Below are 12,540 nucleotides of genomic sequence, written 5' to 3' on the forward strand. Positions count from 1 at the left end.
TATATATATATAACTAAGAAAAGTGAAAAATATCTATTACATCATTTTAAGAAACATGTTCTTAAAGATATATGAACGAAATATAAAATGATATTTAAAATTTCAGTTTTTAATCTGAAGTATTTAAAGAAAAAATTCTTCTAACTCATAGCATTTTTATCCTTACAACTCAAATTAATAAATTGATACAATTTAATACTTTTATAAATGATAAATTCTCGGAAATATAGGTTGCACATCCATAATATTGATGCTTTCAGATCCATAATACTAACACTTTGAACCGTAATACGGTTCAAATTTGCTACAGCCTTAATAAGATGTTAAACTTAAACGTGTTCCGTTCATGATGTGCTTTAGTACCTTGTTATTGCACATGAGTAAGTAAAAATATGTTTTAAGTTTGATGTAGTATGCTGTTTGGCCTATGATATTTTCAGATGTAATTCTAATTATCAAGTCCCTTAAGGCATTATTTAAATTGACTTCAACCTAGTACAAAATTTTCACTAGTTTTGTATGGAAGAACGCAACTGGTTAAGTACAATCTCAGAAAAATCAAATCATCAGTGAATCATAAAATCGGTATATTGATCCATATTATGGTGCTTGTTTACTGCAAATTTAAAAGGGTGATAAATTGAAGAATATTTTCATTTAAGTTAAAGAATAATGCAATTAGTAATGCATTACGATAGCATGTTTCAATGTAATGCCATATTATTAATCATTAGGACGCACATGCTCAAAATTTCTAATTATGCATAGGCAAATTTTTTATTTTGTAACAAAAATTCCAGAGTTCAATTTGAAATTTGACACTTTAAGTTCAAAATGTTAACTTATCGTGTGTAATTTTCTTGACTTTTCATATTTTAATTAAAAAGATTAATCAACAATAAATTCAACAATGCTATTCTAGTTTCATGAGAATGTATCAAACGACTTAATATAGTTTGGACAATTTTTTTCATGTCTTACATTCTCTTTATCTTATACAAACGCAAGAAAAAAAATTGCACAATTTTTTCTTCTCTTAAAAGGCAAATCGATTTTTTCCTTGAAATGCTACTCAAAAGTTTCTTCCTTTTGGTCTGATGGCAGCATTTCTAGACGTAAGAGTCTGCTCTGTCCATTTCGACAACTCGAAAAGAAATCTTCAAATCCAATCTTTTTCTTATAAAAGAAAAAAGAAGAAGAACTAAAGGTTCGAAAAGAGAAAGACACTTAGAAGCACCCTTGTGACTTTGGTCTAAGTGCAAACTTAAGGTTCTAGAACTCGACGAGGGTGTCTAAATTCAGTTAAGGAGGCTAGTCTTTATTCTGCAATTTATCAGTAGCACCTTCTCTATTGTTTTCTTTTTTCAGCAATCATTCTGGAATAGTTCCTTGGTGTAGCTTAGATTCAATTTGTTACTCTTCTAGGGCAGTCTATAATTTTGTATATAATCCTGAAAATCTGTCATTTATTAGAAATATTTCTTCGAAAACTTACATTTGTTGCATTATATTTGAATGGAAGCATTTGTAATAACATTTAATTTGAATGATTATACTTTTAATAAGAAAATAATTAGAATACACATAATTGTAACTATATTTATTGTAGGTATTCTATTTGAATGGATACATTTGTAATAACATTTAATTTGAATGATTATACTTCTAATAAGAAAATAATTAGAATACACATAATTGTAACTATATTCATTGTAGGTATTCTACTTGAATGGAGACATTTGTAATAACATTTAATTTGAATGATTATACTTCTAATAAGAAAATAATTAGAATACACATAATTGTAACTATATTTATTGAAGGTATTATATTTGAATGGATACATTTGTTATAACATTTAATTTGAATGATTATACTTTTAATAAGAAAATAATTAGAATACACATATTTGTTACTATATTTATTGTAGGTATTCTATTTGAAGGGATGCATTTGTTATAGCATTTAATTTGAATGATTATACTTCTAATAAGAAAATAATTAGAATACACATAATTGTAACTATATTTATTGAAGGTATTCTATTTGAATGGATACATTTGTTATAACATTTAATTTGAATGATTATATTTCTAATAAGAAAATAATTAAAGTACACATAATTGTAACTATATTTATTGTAGGTATTCTATTTGAATGGATACATATGTTATAACATTTAATTTGAATGATTATACTTCTAATAAGAAAATAATTAGAATACACATAATTGTAACTATATTTATTGTAGGTATTCTATTTGAATGGAGACATTTGTAATAACATTTAATTTGAATGATTATACTTCTAATAAGAAAATAATTAGAATACACATAATTGTAACTATATTTATTGAAGGTATTCTATTTGAATGGATGCATTTGTTATAACATTTAATTTGAATGATTATACTTCTAATAAGAAAATAATTAGAATACTCATAATTGTAACTATATTTATTGTAGGTATTCTATTTGAATGGATACATTCGTTATAGCATTTAATTTGAACGAATATTTTTCTGATAAATTTACTTCTAATAAGGAAGCAATTTGAGTGCATAAAATTGCAATTTTCTAGCAGTTTGACTGTATATTATTATGAAATTTATTAGTTCATTCTGCAATTTATCAGTAGCGCCTTCTCTATTGTTTTCTTTGTCAGCAATCATTCTATATTAATTCCTTAGTATATCTTAGATTAAATTTGTTACTTTTCAAGAGAAGTCTATAATTTTGTTTAAAATCTAGATAGGTGCTCAATTTAATAGAAATATTTCTTGAAACCTTTCATTTTTGGTTAGTTTTCTATTTGAATTGACACATTTATTATAATATATAATATGAATGAATGCAATTTTAATAAGGAGATAATTTGAATGAATATATTTGCAATAAGAAATAATTTGAATGCATACAATTGTAATTAAATTGCCATTTGAATGTACATTGTTCTGATATTTACTAGTTCATTTTATAATTAATCTTTGGTTTCTCTAATGTTTTCGGTTTTTTTTCAACTATCATTCTAGAATAATTCTTTGGTGCAGCTAAAATTCAATTTGTATCTAAGGAAGTCTATAAATTTGCATGTGATATAGAAAGTCCTTATTTTATTAGAAATGTTTTCTTGAAAGATTACATTCGTTAAGTCATTCTTATTGAATGCATGTATTTGTTTTAATATTTAATTTACGTGAATATTTAACTGTTAAGAAAATTAATGCAATGTTTACAAATTTATAAATAATTTAACTTGAATGAACACATTTCTAAAAGGGAAATAATCTGATTGCATAGAGTTTTAATTAACTGGTAGTTTGAATATATATAAATTTGAAATTTATCAAAAGCCCCATCTTTTTTGTATTTTTTTCAGCAATTATTTTAATATAATTCCTTATTGTAGCTAAGATTCAGTCTTTTATTCCTTTAGAGAAGTCTAAAATTTTTCATATAATCAGAAAATCAGTATTTTATTTTAATAAATTACTTTGAAAATTTGCTATATACATTAAATTTTTGATTAGTTATAAGCTAATAGTTTGGATTATTTGATCAATTTAATAATTTGTGTTTAAAGACGAACTGGAAGCTATAAGTAAAAATAAAATTTTTAGCCTTAATGTCTTTCATCTGTTACTGTTTTTCATGGGTCCCAACATTTTTATATTTTTATGAACACTTTCCATCCGTGATATCCTAAGTTAAAAAAATATAATTACTTTTTTAACAGCATTTTTAATGTCCTCAAACAATCACTTTGAATGATGATTTAATTTAAAAGCGCAATTAAAATTATTTTCTTAGGTAGGTTAAAATCCATTGTCATATTAATTTAAAGAATCTGAAATTTAAAACCGTAATCTACAATGCATTCTTATTAATGAATAAAAAAATTTTTTTTTGTCATTTAATATAATTTTCTTTTTCCACGAAATGCTGTTTTATTCTTTCGCTAATACTAATAACTGAAAAAAAATTATAACAAAAAACTTTAAAAAAGTTCAGATGATAACTGCTTCGTTACTAAGTAATACTAAGTAACTGTATGTTCTCAAAAAACCTAATACTTTTATTGAAAAATATATTTAAATCAAACTATTTGATTGTTTTTATTTAATTTATACAAGAATTATAAATAAAAATTAGGAACTGATAATAATTAGGTATAGTATCAAGTTAATAAAGAAGTCCAATCGAAATTTTACATAAACGATTTTCAAAGTCAAAAAACAATTTCCGAAAAGTTGCACTAAAAACTGAAGCAGAGAAATGTAGAAAATAATCATATTTTTTTAAAGATAAATTTATCTTATGTTAAGCAAAACTGCATGACGAAAACTAGAGTTTGAATTAACAATTTTAATCCGTTTAAGTTTAGGGTGAAAAGCAGGAAAAAAACTGTTTTGTAAAAAACAGCTACAAACAGTCAAATATACGGAGAAAAATAGCAAAAAGAACAAGGTTTTTTTGCAACGTGCGGGTAATGATTAAAAAAGATCTATATTTATTATTAAAAAAAATTTTTGTAAAAAATATTTTTTTCATTTAGAATTTACCTTTATTATTCACAGTGTAAATAAGTAAATAAAAATAATGAAATAAAAATAAATAAATAAGACACGACTTTTTTAAGTACCTTTTGGGGAAAATTATAAAACAATGGCATTAGCGAAAAGAATCTGAAACAAAAAATTATAATTTGTACGCATTTTCAATAATAAAAAAGTCTCCTTTTTTATTACTTAATACGCAAGAAAAAGAAAAAATAAAAGTTTTGCCTTTTAATGATACATGACTTTATGCTTTGATTAATACTAATAATTTAGTTTTTGTTTACAGTCTTTCCATAAAAACAATTATCAAATCATTCCCATTAATTCCAAGATATATATCATCCAAATTTTTTCTCCAAAGAAGTTCATTAAGTGTTTAAAAAAACTCACATTTAGTCAGCATAAGAGCCTTTAAGCAATCAATAGTTTGTTTTCTCTTAGTCGCTGATGCTTTGTGCGAAAAGGAATTAATCTCTTTAATCTTAGAATAACACTTAATTATTAATTGTCACTTGAATTATTTTCTTTTTTCAGTCACTGAGTCGAAGTTAAAAACATTACGATAGGGCATGAAATATGCGAGTATTTGGCAGGCCTTTCAGCGCCCTAACCTCATAAAACTTCTACACAATCTCGGTTGTTAATGAAACACCGTTTCAAAGAAATTCGTTGCGAATCATTAAGAACACATCAATCACCAATTCAGTGACGTAAGGGGGAAGGAAGCGAAACAAAAAATGGTTAAAATTGAACGCATGGAAAGTGATCGTATATTATACTGAATAAAAGGCTAAAAAGGTAATAAATAAATTCAGTTGTGGATTTAGAAAAATTATCGAAAAGAAACACTTAACTTAAATTTGAATAAGGAATGTCGGCTGTATGTTGAATAAATTTAATTCTATAGAATTAATGCTTAAATTAAGATATGACAAATGTCTTGTTAGTGTATTAATAATATAATTAAATCTAATGAAAGACAAATCAATTCCTCACAAAATGTTTGGAATATTTTCTGATATTAAAACATTGAATTTATTTCTAAAAAAAGGCTAAAAAGGTAATAAATAAATTCAGTTGTGGATTTAGAAAAATTATCGAAAAGAAACACTTAACTTAAATTTGAATATGGGATTTCGGCTGTATGTTGAATAAATTTAATTCTATAGAATTAATGCTTAGATTAAGATATGACAAATGTGTTGTTAGTGTATTAATAATATAATTAAATCTTATGAAATACAAATCAATTCCTCACAAAAGTTTTGGAATATTTTCTGATATTAAAACATAGAATTTATTTCTATTATACTGAATAAAAGACTAAAAATGCAATAAATAAATTCAGTTAGAAAAATTATCGAAAAGAAACACTTAACTTAAATTTGAATAAGGGATGTCGTCTGTATGTTGAATAAATTTAATTCTACAGAATTAATGCTTAAATTAAGATATGACAAATGTCTTGTCAGTGTATTAATAATATAATTAAATCTAATAAGAGACAAATCAATTCCTCACAAAATGTTTGGAATATTTTCTGATATTAAAACATTGAATTAATTTCTAAAAAAGGCTAAAAAGGTAATAAATAAATTCAGTTGTGGATTTAGAAAAATTATCGGAAAGAAACACTTAACTTAAGTTTGAATAAGGGATGTCGTCTGTATGTTGAATAAATTTAATTCTATAGAATTAATGCTTAAATTAAGATTTGACAAATGTCTTGTTATTGTATTAATAATATAATTAAATCTAATGAAGGGCAAATCAATTCCTCACAAAATGTTTGGAATGTTTTCTTATATTAAAACAATGAATTTATTTCTATTAGAATGTTACACTAACTGTAAAAAATTTTCGGATCACATTGCGATAAAATTATATGGAACAAAAATCTGATATACCGTAATTTTTATACAGTAATATGTACTATACTGAACTATTGTAATTAAATAAATATTGCGGTATAAAATTTTACGGTAAAATAAATTTTACGGATGCTGCACTCAGAGTGGCAGTATTTTTTACCGTAATTAGATCCGAATTTTTTTTTTATAGTGTACACTTAGGAAAAATAATGGTTTACTACTAGAATCTAGTAAAATTTACCATGTATCTAGCTCTATGGGGTCACCAAAAACTTTAATAATGATTTTGGTGAAACAATAAAATATAATTTAAATTTATATATGAAATATAATTTACAATATAGTTAACAATAAAATATCATTTTATTATATGAGTTAAAATTTGATAAATTTGGTATGATTTTATAATTTAATCATGATTCCTTAGAGCATGGCATAAGAACATTTGGAAATAAGAACATTTGGTAATAAGAACTACAATTTTGAAAACCAGATTTTCCGGTAAATTGCTACCATATGAACGGAAAAATTATCAAAAGAATTGTTTAAATATCTCATAATTTGGTTTTATTACAAGAATTATTATTAGAAATTATTAGAAATCATCATACAATATATTAAATTACCATCCAGTATTATACGTACAGTACCAATCATTACCATAGAGTTCTGCAAATTTGCCAGAATATTTTTCTCCTGGAATTAATTTTTAGTTCTACTGTTAAAAATGTTTTTGAATGTATTTGTCTTGATCACTTTAGTCATGATAAAATATTGAAAAATTCTACCTTGCATATTTTCAGTTTAACGAATTTTATTTAATATTATTTAAAAAAACATTTTTGGATATATTTATATTTAATATTTAAAACATGACGAACTATAGAAAAGTAAACATTATTTTGACTAGTATATTATCAATCTATTAAAATTCTCTTTTGTTATCTTTTAAAAATTTTCAATGATTCTATTTTTAATAATTGAAACAGTACTAAAAGCAAACACTAAAATACCTAATAAATAATAGTATGAATTTCAACTGTTTTATTCGATTATATTCTTTGCTTTCTTTGAATAGTTTTCTTTTTAATAATGAACTGAAGGTACAAAGATTAGAAACAAGACCGAGAAAAATATGAATCTTACAAAATTCCTTTGTATTTTATTTGGTTACATCTGAAATCGAATATGGAACTATGCAAGTTAAAATTCTCAAGACAATGATTTTTGGGATGTTTGGGGCTTTTTCATTTTTAACCCCTTGGGGACAGGTGATTCAGAAAAGCATTCGTACAAAATTAAAATCAAGTTGTAATTAAATAAAAAACGGTAACTTAAATGTAGTCATTGCTAATTTGACAGACTTAATTTCCTTTAGCTTTAATTATTGTTAGTTTAATCATACATATAATCAATATTAATTCAAAGTATAACTAAATAGTTTTATTTTGAACAAAGTGTTGGTGAATTAAATAAATCAAACAATTACAACTCCACCTTCAAATAAAATGCTAAAGAAATGCTTTGATTACCAGTTTTATATTTTTACCCTGATTGATACGGTTTTATGCTGTCGCGTATTTGTGACACTCGGCGTGAAAGGGTTAATGTTTATATTATGAGAGAATTTAAACCAGATTTAGTTTTGTTGAATTTTTTAAGAAATATATTCCACAGTCGATAATAAAAATGAATATCCTGAACCTATGAGAGACTTTTATTGATTGTCTTTATATGACAATTTCTTGAAAATTACGAATTTCATTAAATGAATTTTTGAAAAAATTTTAAGATTCGTATATGGGGTTCAAACATTTATAAAATGGTCGCAAAATTAAGAGAAGGACTATCATTTCTCCATGTTCATGATGAACATAATATTTATATAACTCCAAGATAAGAAGAATAGAAGTATACTGTAAACAATCCTTGATTAAACATAATATTTACATAACTCCAAGATAAGAAGGATAGAAGTATACTGTAAAAATTCCTTGACTAAACATACTATTTACATAACTCCAAGATAAGAAGAATAGAAGTATACTGTAAAAAATCCTTGATCTAATCCACTTTCAGAAAAAACATGTTACAGCACAAAAAAATCTGATAAACCGTAATTTTTGCAGTTATAATTATCGTAATAATTGAATCACTCTAATTAAATAAATGTGATAGTAAAAATTACGATAAAATATTTTATGGTAGAAATGGATTTTACGGTAAAATGATTTGTATGGAGGATGCACCCGAAGTGATGGTACTTTATACCGTAATTTGATCCGGAATGTTTTAAAGTCTGAAATAAAATGGTTTGATATTTTAATTTGAAAGAAAACTAACATTAGAAATTAAAGAAAAATTCTGACATTATGTAGGACTTATACGACTTTTTATGTTTTTGTGGGAAAAGTGAGTAACTTTTCTTTCATTTTTATCCCTTTGTTATGTCGTTTCCTTTCTGTTTTATAAAAATGTTAATTTGCACAAAACGGAGTATTTGAAGTTCGTACTTCTGGAAAATTTTGCGTTAGTATGTTAATTTTTTTGTTTCATTAAAAGGGTAATTTGTATAAAACGGGGTGTTAAAAGTTTGAGCTTCTTGAGAAGTTTCGGCTTTTTATACCTCAAAATAATTCCTAAAGGCTCCACCAAAGATGTCTAAATTTAAATAAAAAAGGTTTTTAGAAATAATTTACAAATTCACTTTTAATTATGCGAACTAAACAATTGACATATTATGTAAAACAATTTCAATTAAGCTAAAAATTATCAGGCTAATACATTTTTTTTTGTGTGGTTATTTTTGTAATGTCAAGCAAAATCCAAGGATTACATAAAATGGAGAACGTTATCTATGTCTTAGGTGTTATTGTGCATGGTCCATTTTGGAGTCCAGGGCATGCACTTAATCACACCAAAGTTCGGACTTCAGGTAATGGCTTCAGCAGAAATGAGATAGATTAAAACTTCGCTTGTGGCTTTGTGGTCCATTGATGAAAATTTGAATAAGTGCTTGCTCCTCTGAATCGCTGCAAAATGCAGTCACTTTTAAACCAATTTTTGCTGTTGTTGTCGCAGGCTATGAAGGAATGGGGTACGATTGTTCTTGTTTTCCAGTAGCTCCATCTATGGTCAAGAATTCGACTTCTTTCACACCCATACGTCTCACCCGTTCACAGGACGGAAGCATTTATACATCCATTCATTCATCCACAGATCGTAATTTTGACCTGAACTAGAGAACTATCAATCTCCAATCCAGTACCCTTAGAAGTATAACTTGTTACGGAGACGTGGAGGACTTTGTGACCCGACTGAGTTAACGTGAACCAGTCACCATTTACTACACGGGGAGTGAGTCCAGTGCCTTACCAGCCAGACTATCCCGGCTCTCTTAAACCTATTAAATTTATTTATTGTAAAAGTCTACTATTATTATTTATTGCATTTTGTTAATTTATTTATTTTTAATAAATTTATATTAGAAATAGTTTTTCGGATTCTTTTTGCCACACCTTGTTTAAAATAAGAAAGTTAATAAAGAATAAAGTTAAGAATTTAACTTTCTTTTGTAAATTTTTAATTTTAAGAGTTTTAAAATATACATACATTTGCATAACAATTTATAATAATTGTAAATTTTCATATCTGCTGCTATGAATGGTTTTTAAAATGACAGACTTATGAATTTTTAATAAAACTAAATACGTTAAAAATGAGAAAACATCTTAAAAGACTTGTAATGTGGTTATAAATTTTAAATGCTTCTAAATTAAAAATAAATTTCTTAACCATTACAAAAGTTGAAAGTTTTTATAGCTTTGCATATAAATAGTTTTTAAATTGACTGAGGTTTGAACTATGCCATTTTTAATAAAACTAAATACTATCAAAATGAATAAACCTTTCAAAAACAAATTGTAACATTTTTTAAAAAATTCATGAGTTTACTTTTTAAATATTCCTTTAAGAAAACCTTCATTCAATCTTAAGGTTTTGAATAAAAAGTGTTAGGTTGAGGGTAAACAAAAATATTGTGAAGAGATGAAAAAATAAAAAGAAGCGGCATTGCTTTGAGAGGGATTATTTTGGGGAATTTGACTCGTGTTTTCGCATTGTAAAGGGAAAACATGCCGAGAGCTCTCTGTGTCAACTGAATAGATATATAGTTATAAGCTTACTTTTTAGTATTTCGGTAGAATCTTTTTGAGACATTTGGTATGTTGTTAGAAAATTGAATATATTTGCTCTATGTTTGAAAACTATGTGTAAACTAGTATCGGTTCGGGGGAAATAATTTATATTCAGCTCTCTTATATCCATATATTTGTTTCTCAGTTGGTTTGAATAGTTTGATATATTATATTTCAAAAGACGAACATTAAAATACATTTCTTTCTAAGGTGCGTAATGTGTTGTGAAATATAACACGGAAAATAAAAATAGGTGTGATATTTTCATAACTAAATAAAGTTTTTTTTGTATGAAAATAAATAAGGTTTGCGTTTTCTGGGAGAATACACTTACTGCTTTGTCAAAAGATATCTCATTTCGCTAACGAGGATAATTGTATGCTATTTTATGATATATCTATAGTATGTTGTATTTATTTTTTCTTAAATTTTGAAAGATCATTATTATGATGGAATTGACTTTTAAACATTAATGATTTTTTTCCCTCGTCTATTTCAAAGCTGATTCAGTTTCATAAAAAAATCAAAAAAATTATTTATGAGTTTGTGCTAATATATTTTCATATGAATAGAAGTTATGTTTTAAATAGGAATTTTTTGAAAAAAAATAACAATGAAATTTACTATTATTAGATAAAAGAAATATCGTAGTCTTAAGCCACTTTTTTCAAAATAAATAAATAAATAAATTGTAATGAAATTCCTTATTTAATGACTTAAAATGTTTGCTATCTGTTTATAGTTTTAAATTTTATTTAAATTAAATGCTTTTTTTTGTACGTTAATAATTTTTCGAAATTGTAACAACTGACTCACACCTCCTTACTTGAGGCTAGAGGGATCCACTATATAAGGGAGATTTAAGCTATGGAGATGAAAATAATTAGTTCCATTTATAATAGTTATTTATAATTTTAATCCTATATAGTAATAGTTCCTAATAAATCAAATTTTAAAAAGAAATCGCATGTTTAAAATTCGATTTCTCAGGAACTATTCAACCAATTTTGCCCAAATTTCGCATTTTGCCACGTAAAATTACATACTTTAAAATGATGTAAAAAGTTTTATACGTAACAATTAAAATTTTTTTTCGACTATTATTTATTATAATGAAGCAGTAGATATTGAAATAGTATTTTTTCAATTAGTTTAATAAAAACATATGGCTAAAATGGCTGAAATGTCATAACTCAGCTTATGGCTAGAATGTTAAACGTTCAGTGTAAAAAAAATTGTGTAAAGTAGTTGCCACTTTTTGTTGGTGTTGCAATTATTAAAATTTTTTACAGTTCATCAGCACTGTTAGAAATTTAATTCTAAATTTATAGTAAAATAGCAGGCAACAGTCTGTTTTCTGATTAACCGTAAAATTTACTGTATGGAACAATTTTACTTTAACGGTTTTGAAACCGTTTACAACTAGTATGGTTATAAAACCATGAAAAGAAACCTTTTTGCTTTTTTTCAAACCATTTACAACTGGAATAGTTTCTAAACCTTGAAAAAGAAGTTTAACTGGATATAGGAGCTAGCCCTTCCATTAGATAATGGGCATTGAGGAGGGCAGGGCATTGGAACCCCTTCATGTGCTGTCGGTCTTAAGACTGAATGATTAGCCCTCTCGGTTACAATATGTATGCAGTTGCAAGGAGCTAAGTTTATTCATCAGGTGGGCTTATTTGGTGCAATAAAATTCTGGTTGTTTTACCGTATTAGGTGAAAGCAAGTTATAAGCTGTTTTTCAGACCATTAATAGATTGATTACCATCTTATTAATGGTTATTTTACTGTTTTGTTTGAATAAGGTTAAATAACAATTAAATAAATTGTTATTTAAACATAAACCAAAAAATTTCCAACAGTGTGGTCACATTTTTTATTTACCTTTTCACTGTTATTGTTTATTTTCTTT

Source organism: Parasteatoda tepidariorum, chromosome X2 (assembly GCF_043381705.1).
Source record: "Parasteatoda tepidariorum isolate YZ-2023 chromosome X2, CAS_Ptep_4.0, whole genome shotgun sequence".
In the NCBI taxonomy this organism is placed as follows: domain Eukaryota; kingdom Metazoa; phylum Arthropoda; class Arachnida; order Araneae; family Theridiidae; genus Parasteatoda; species Parasteatoda tepidariorum.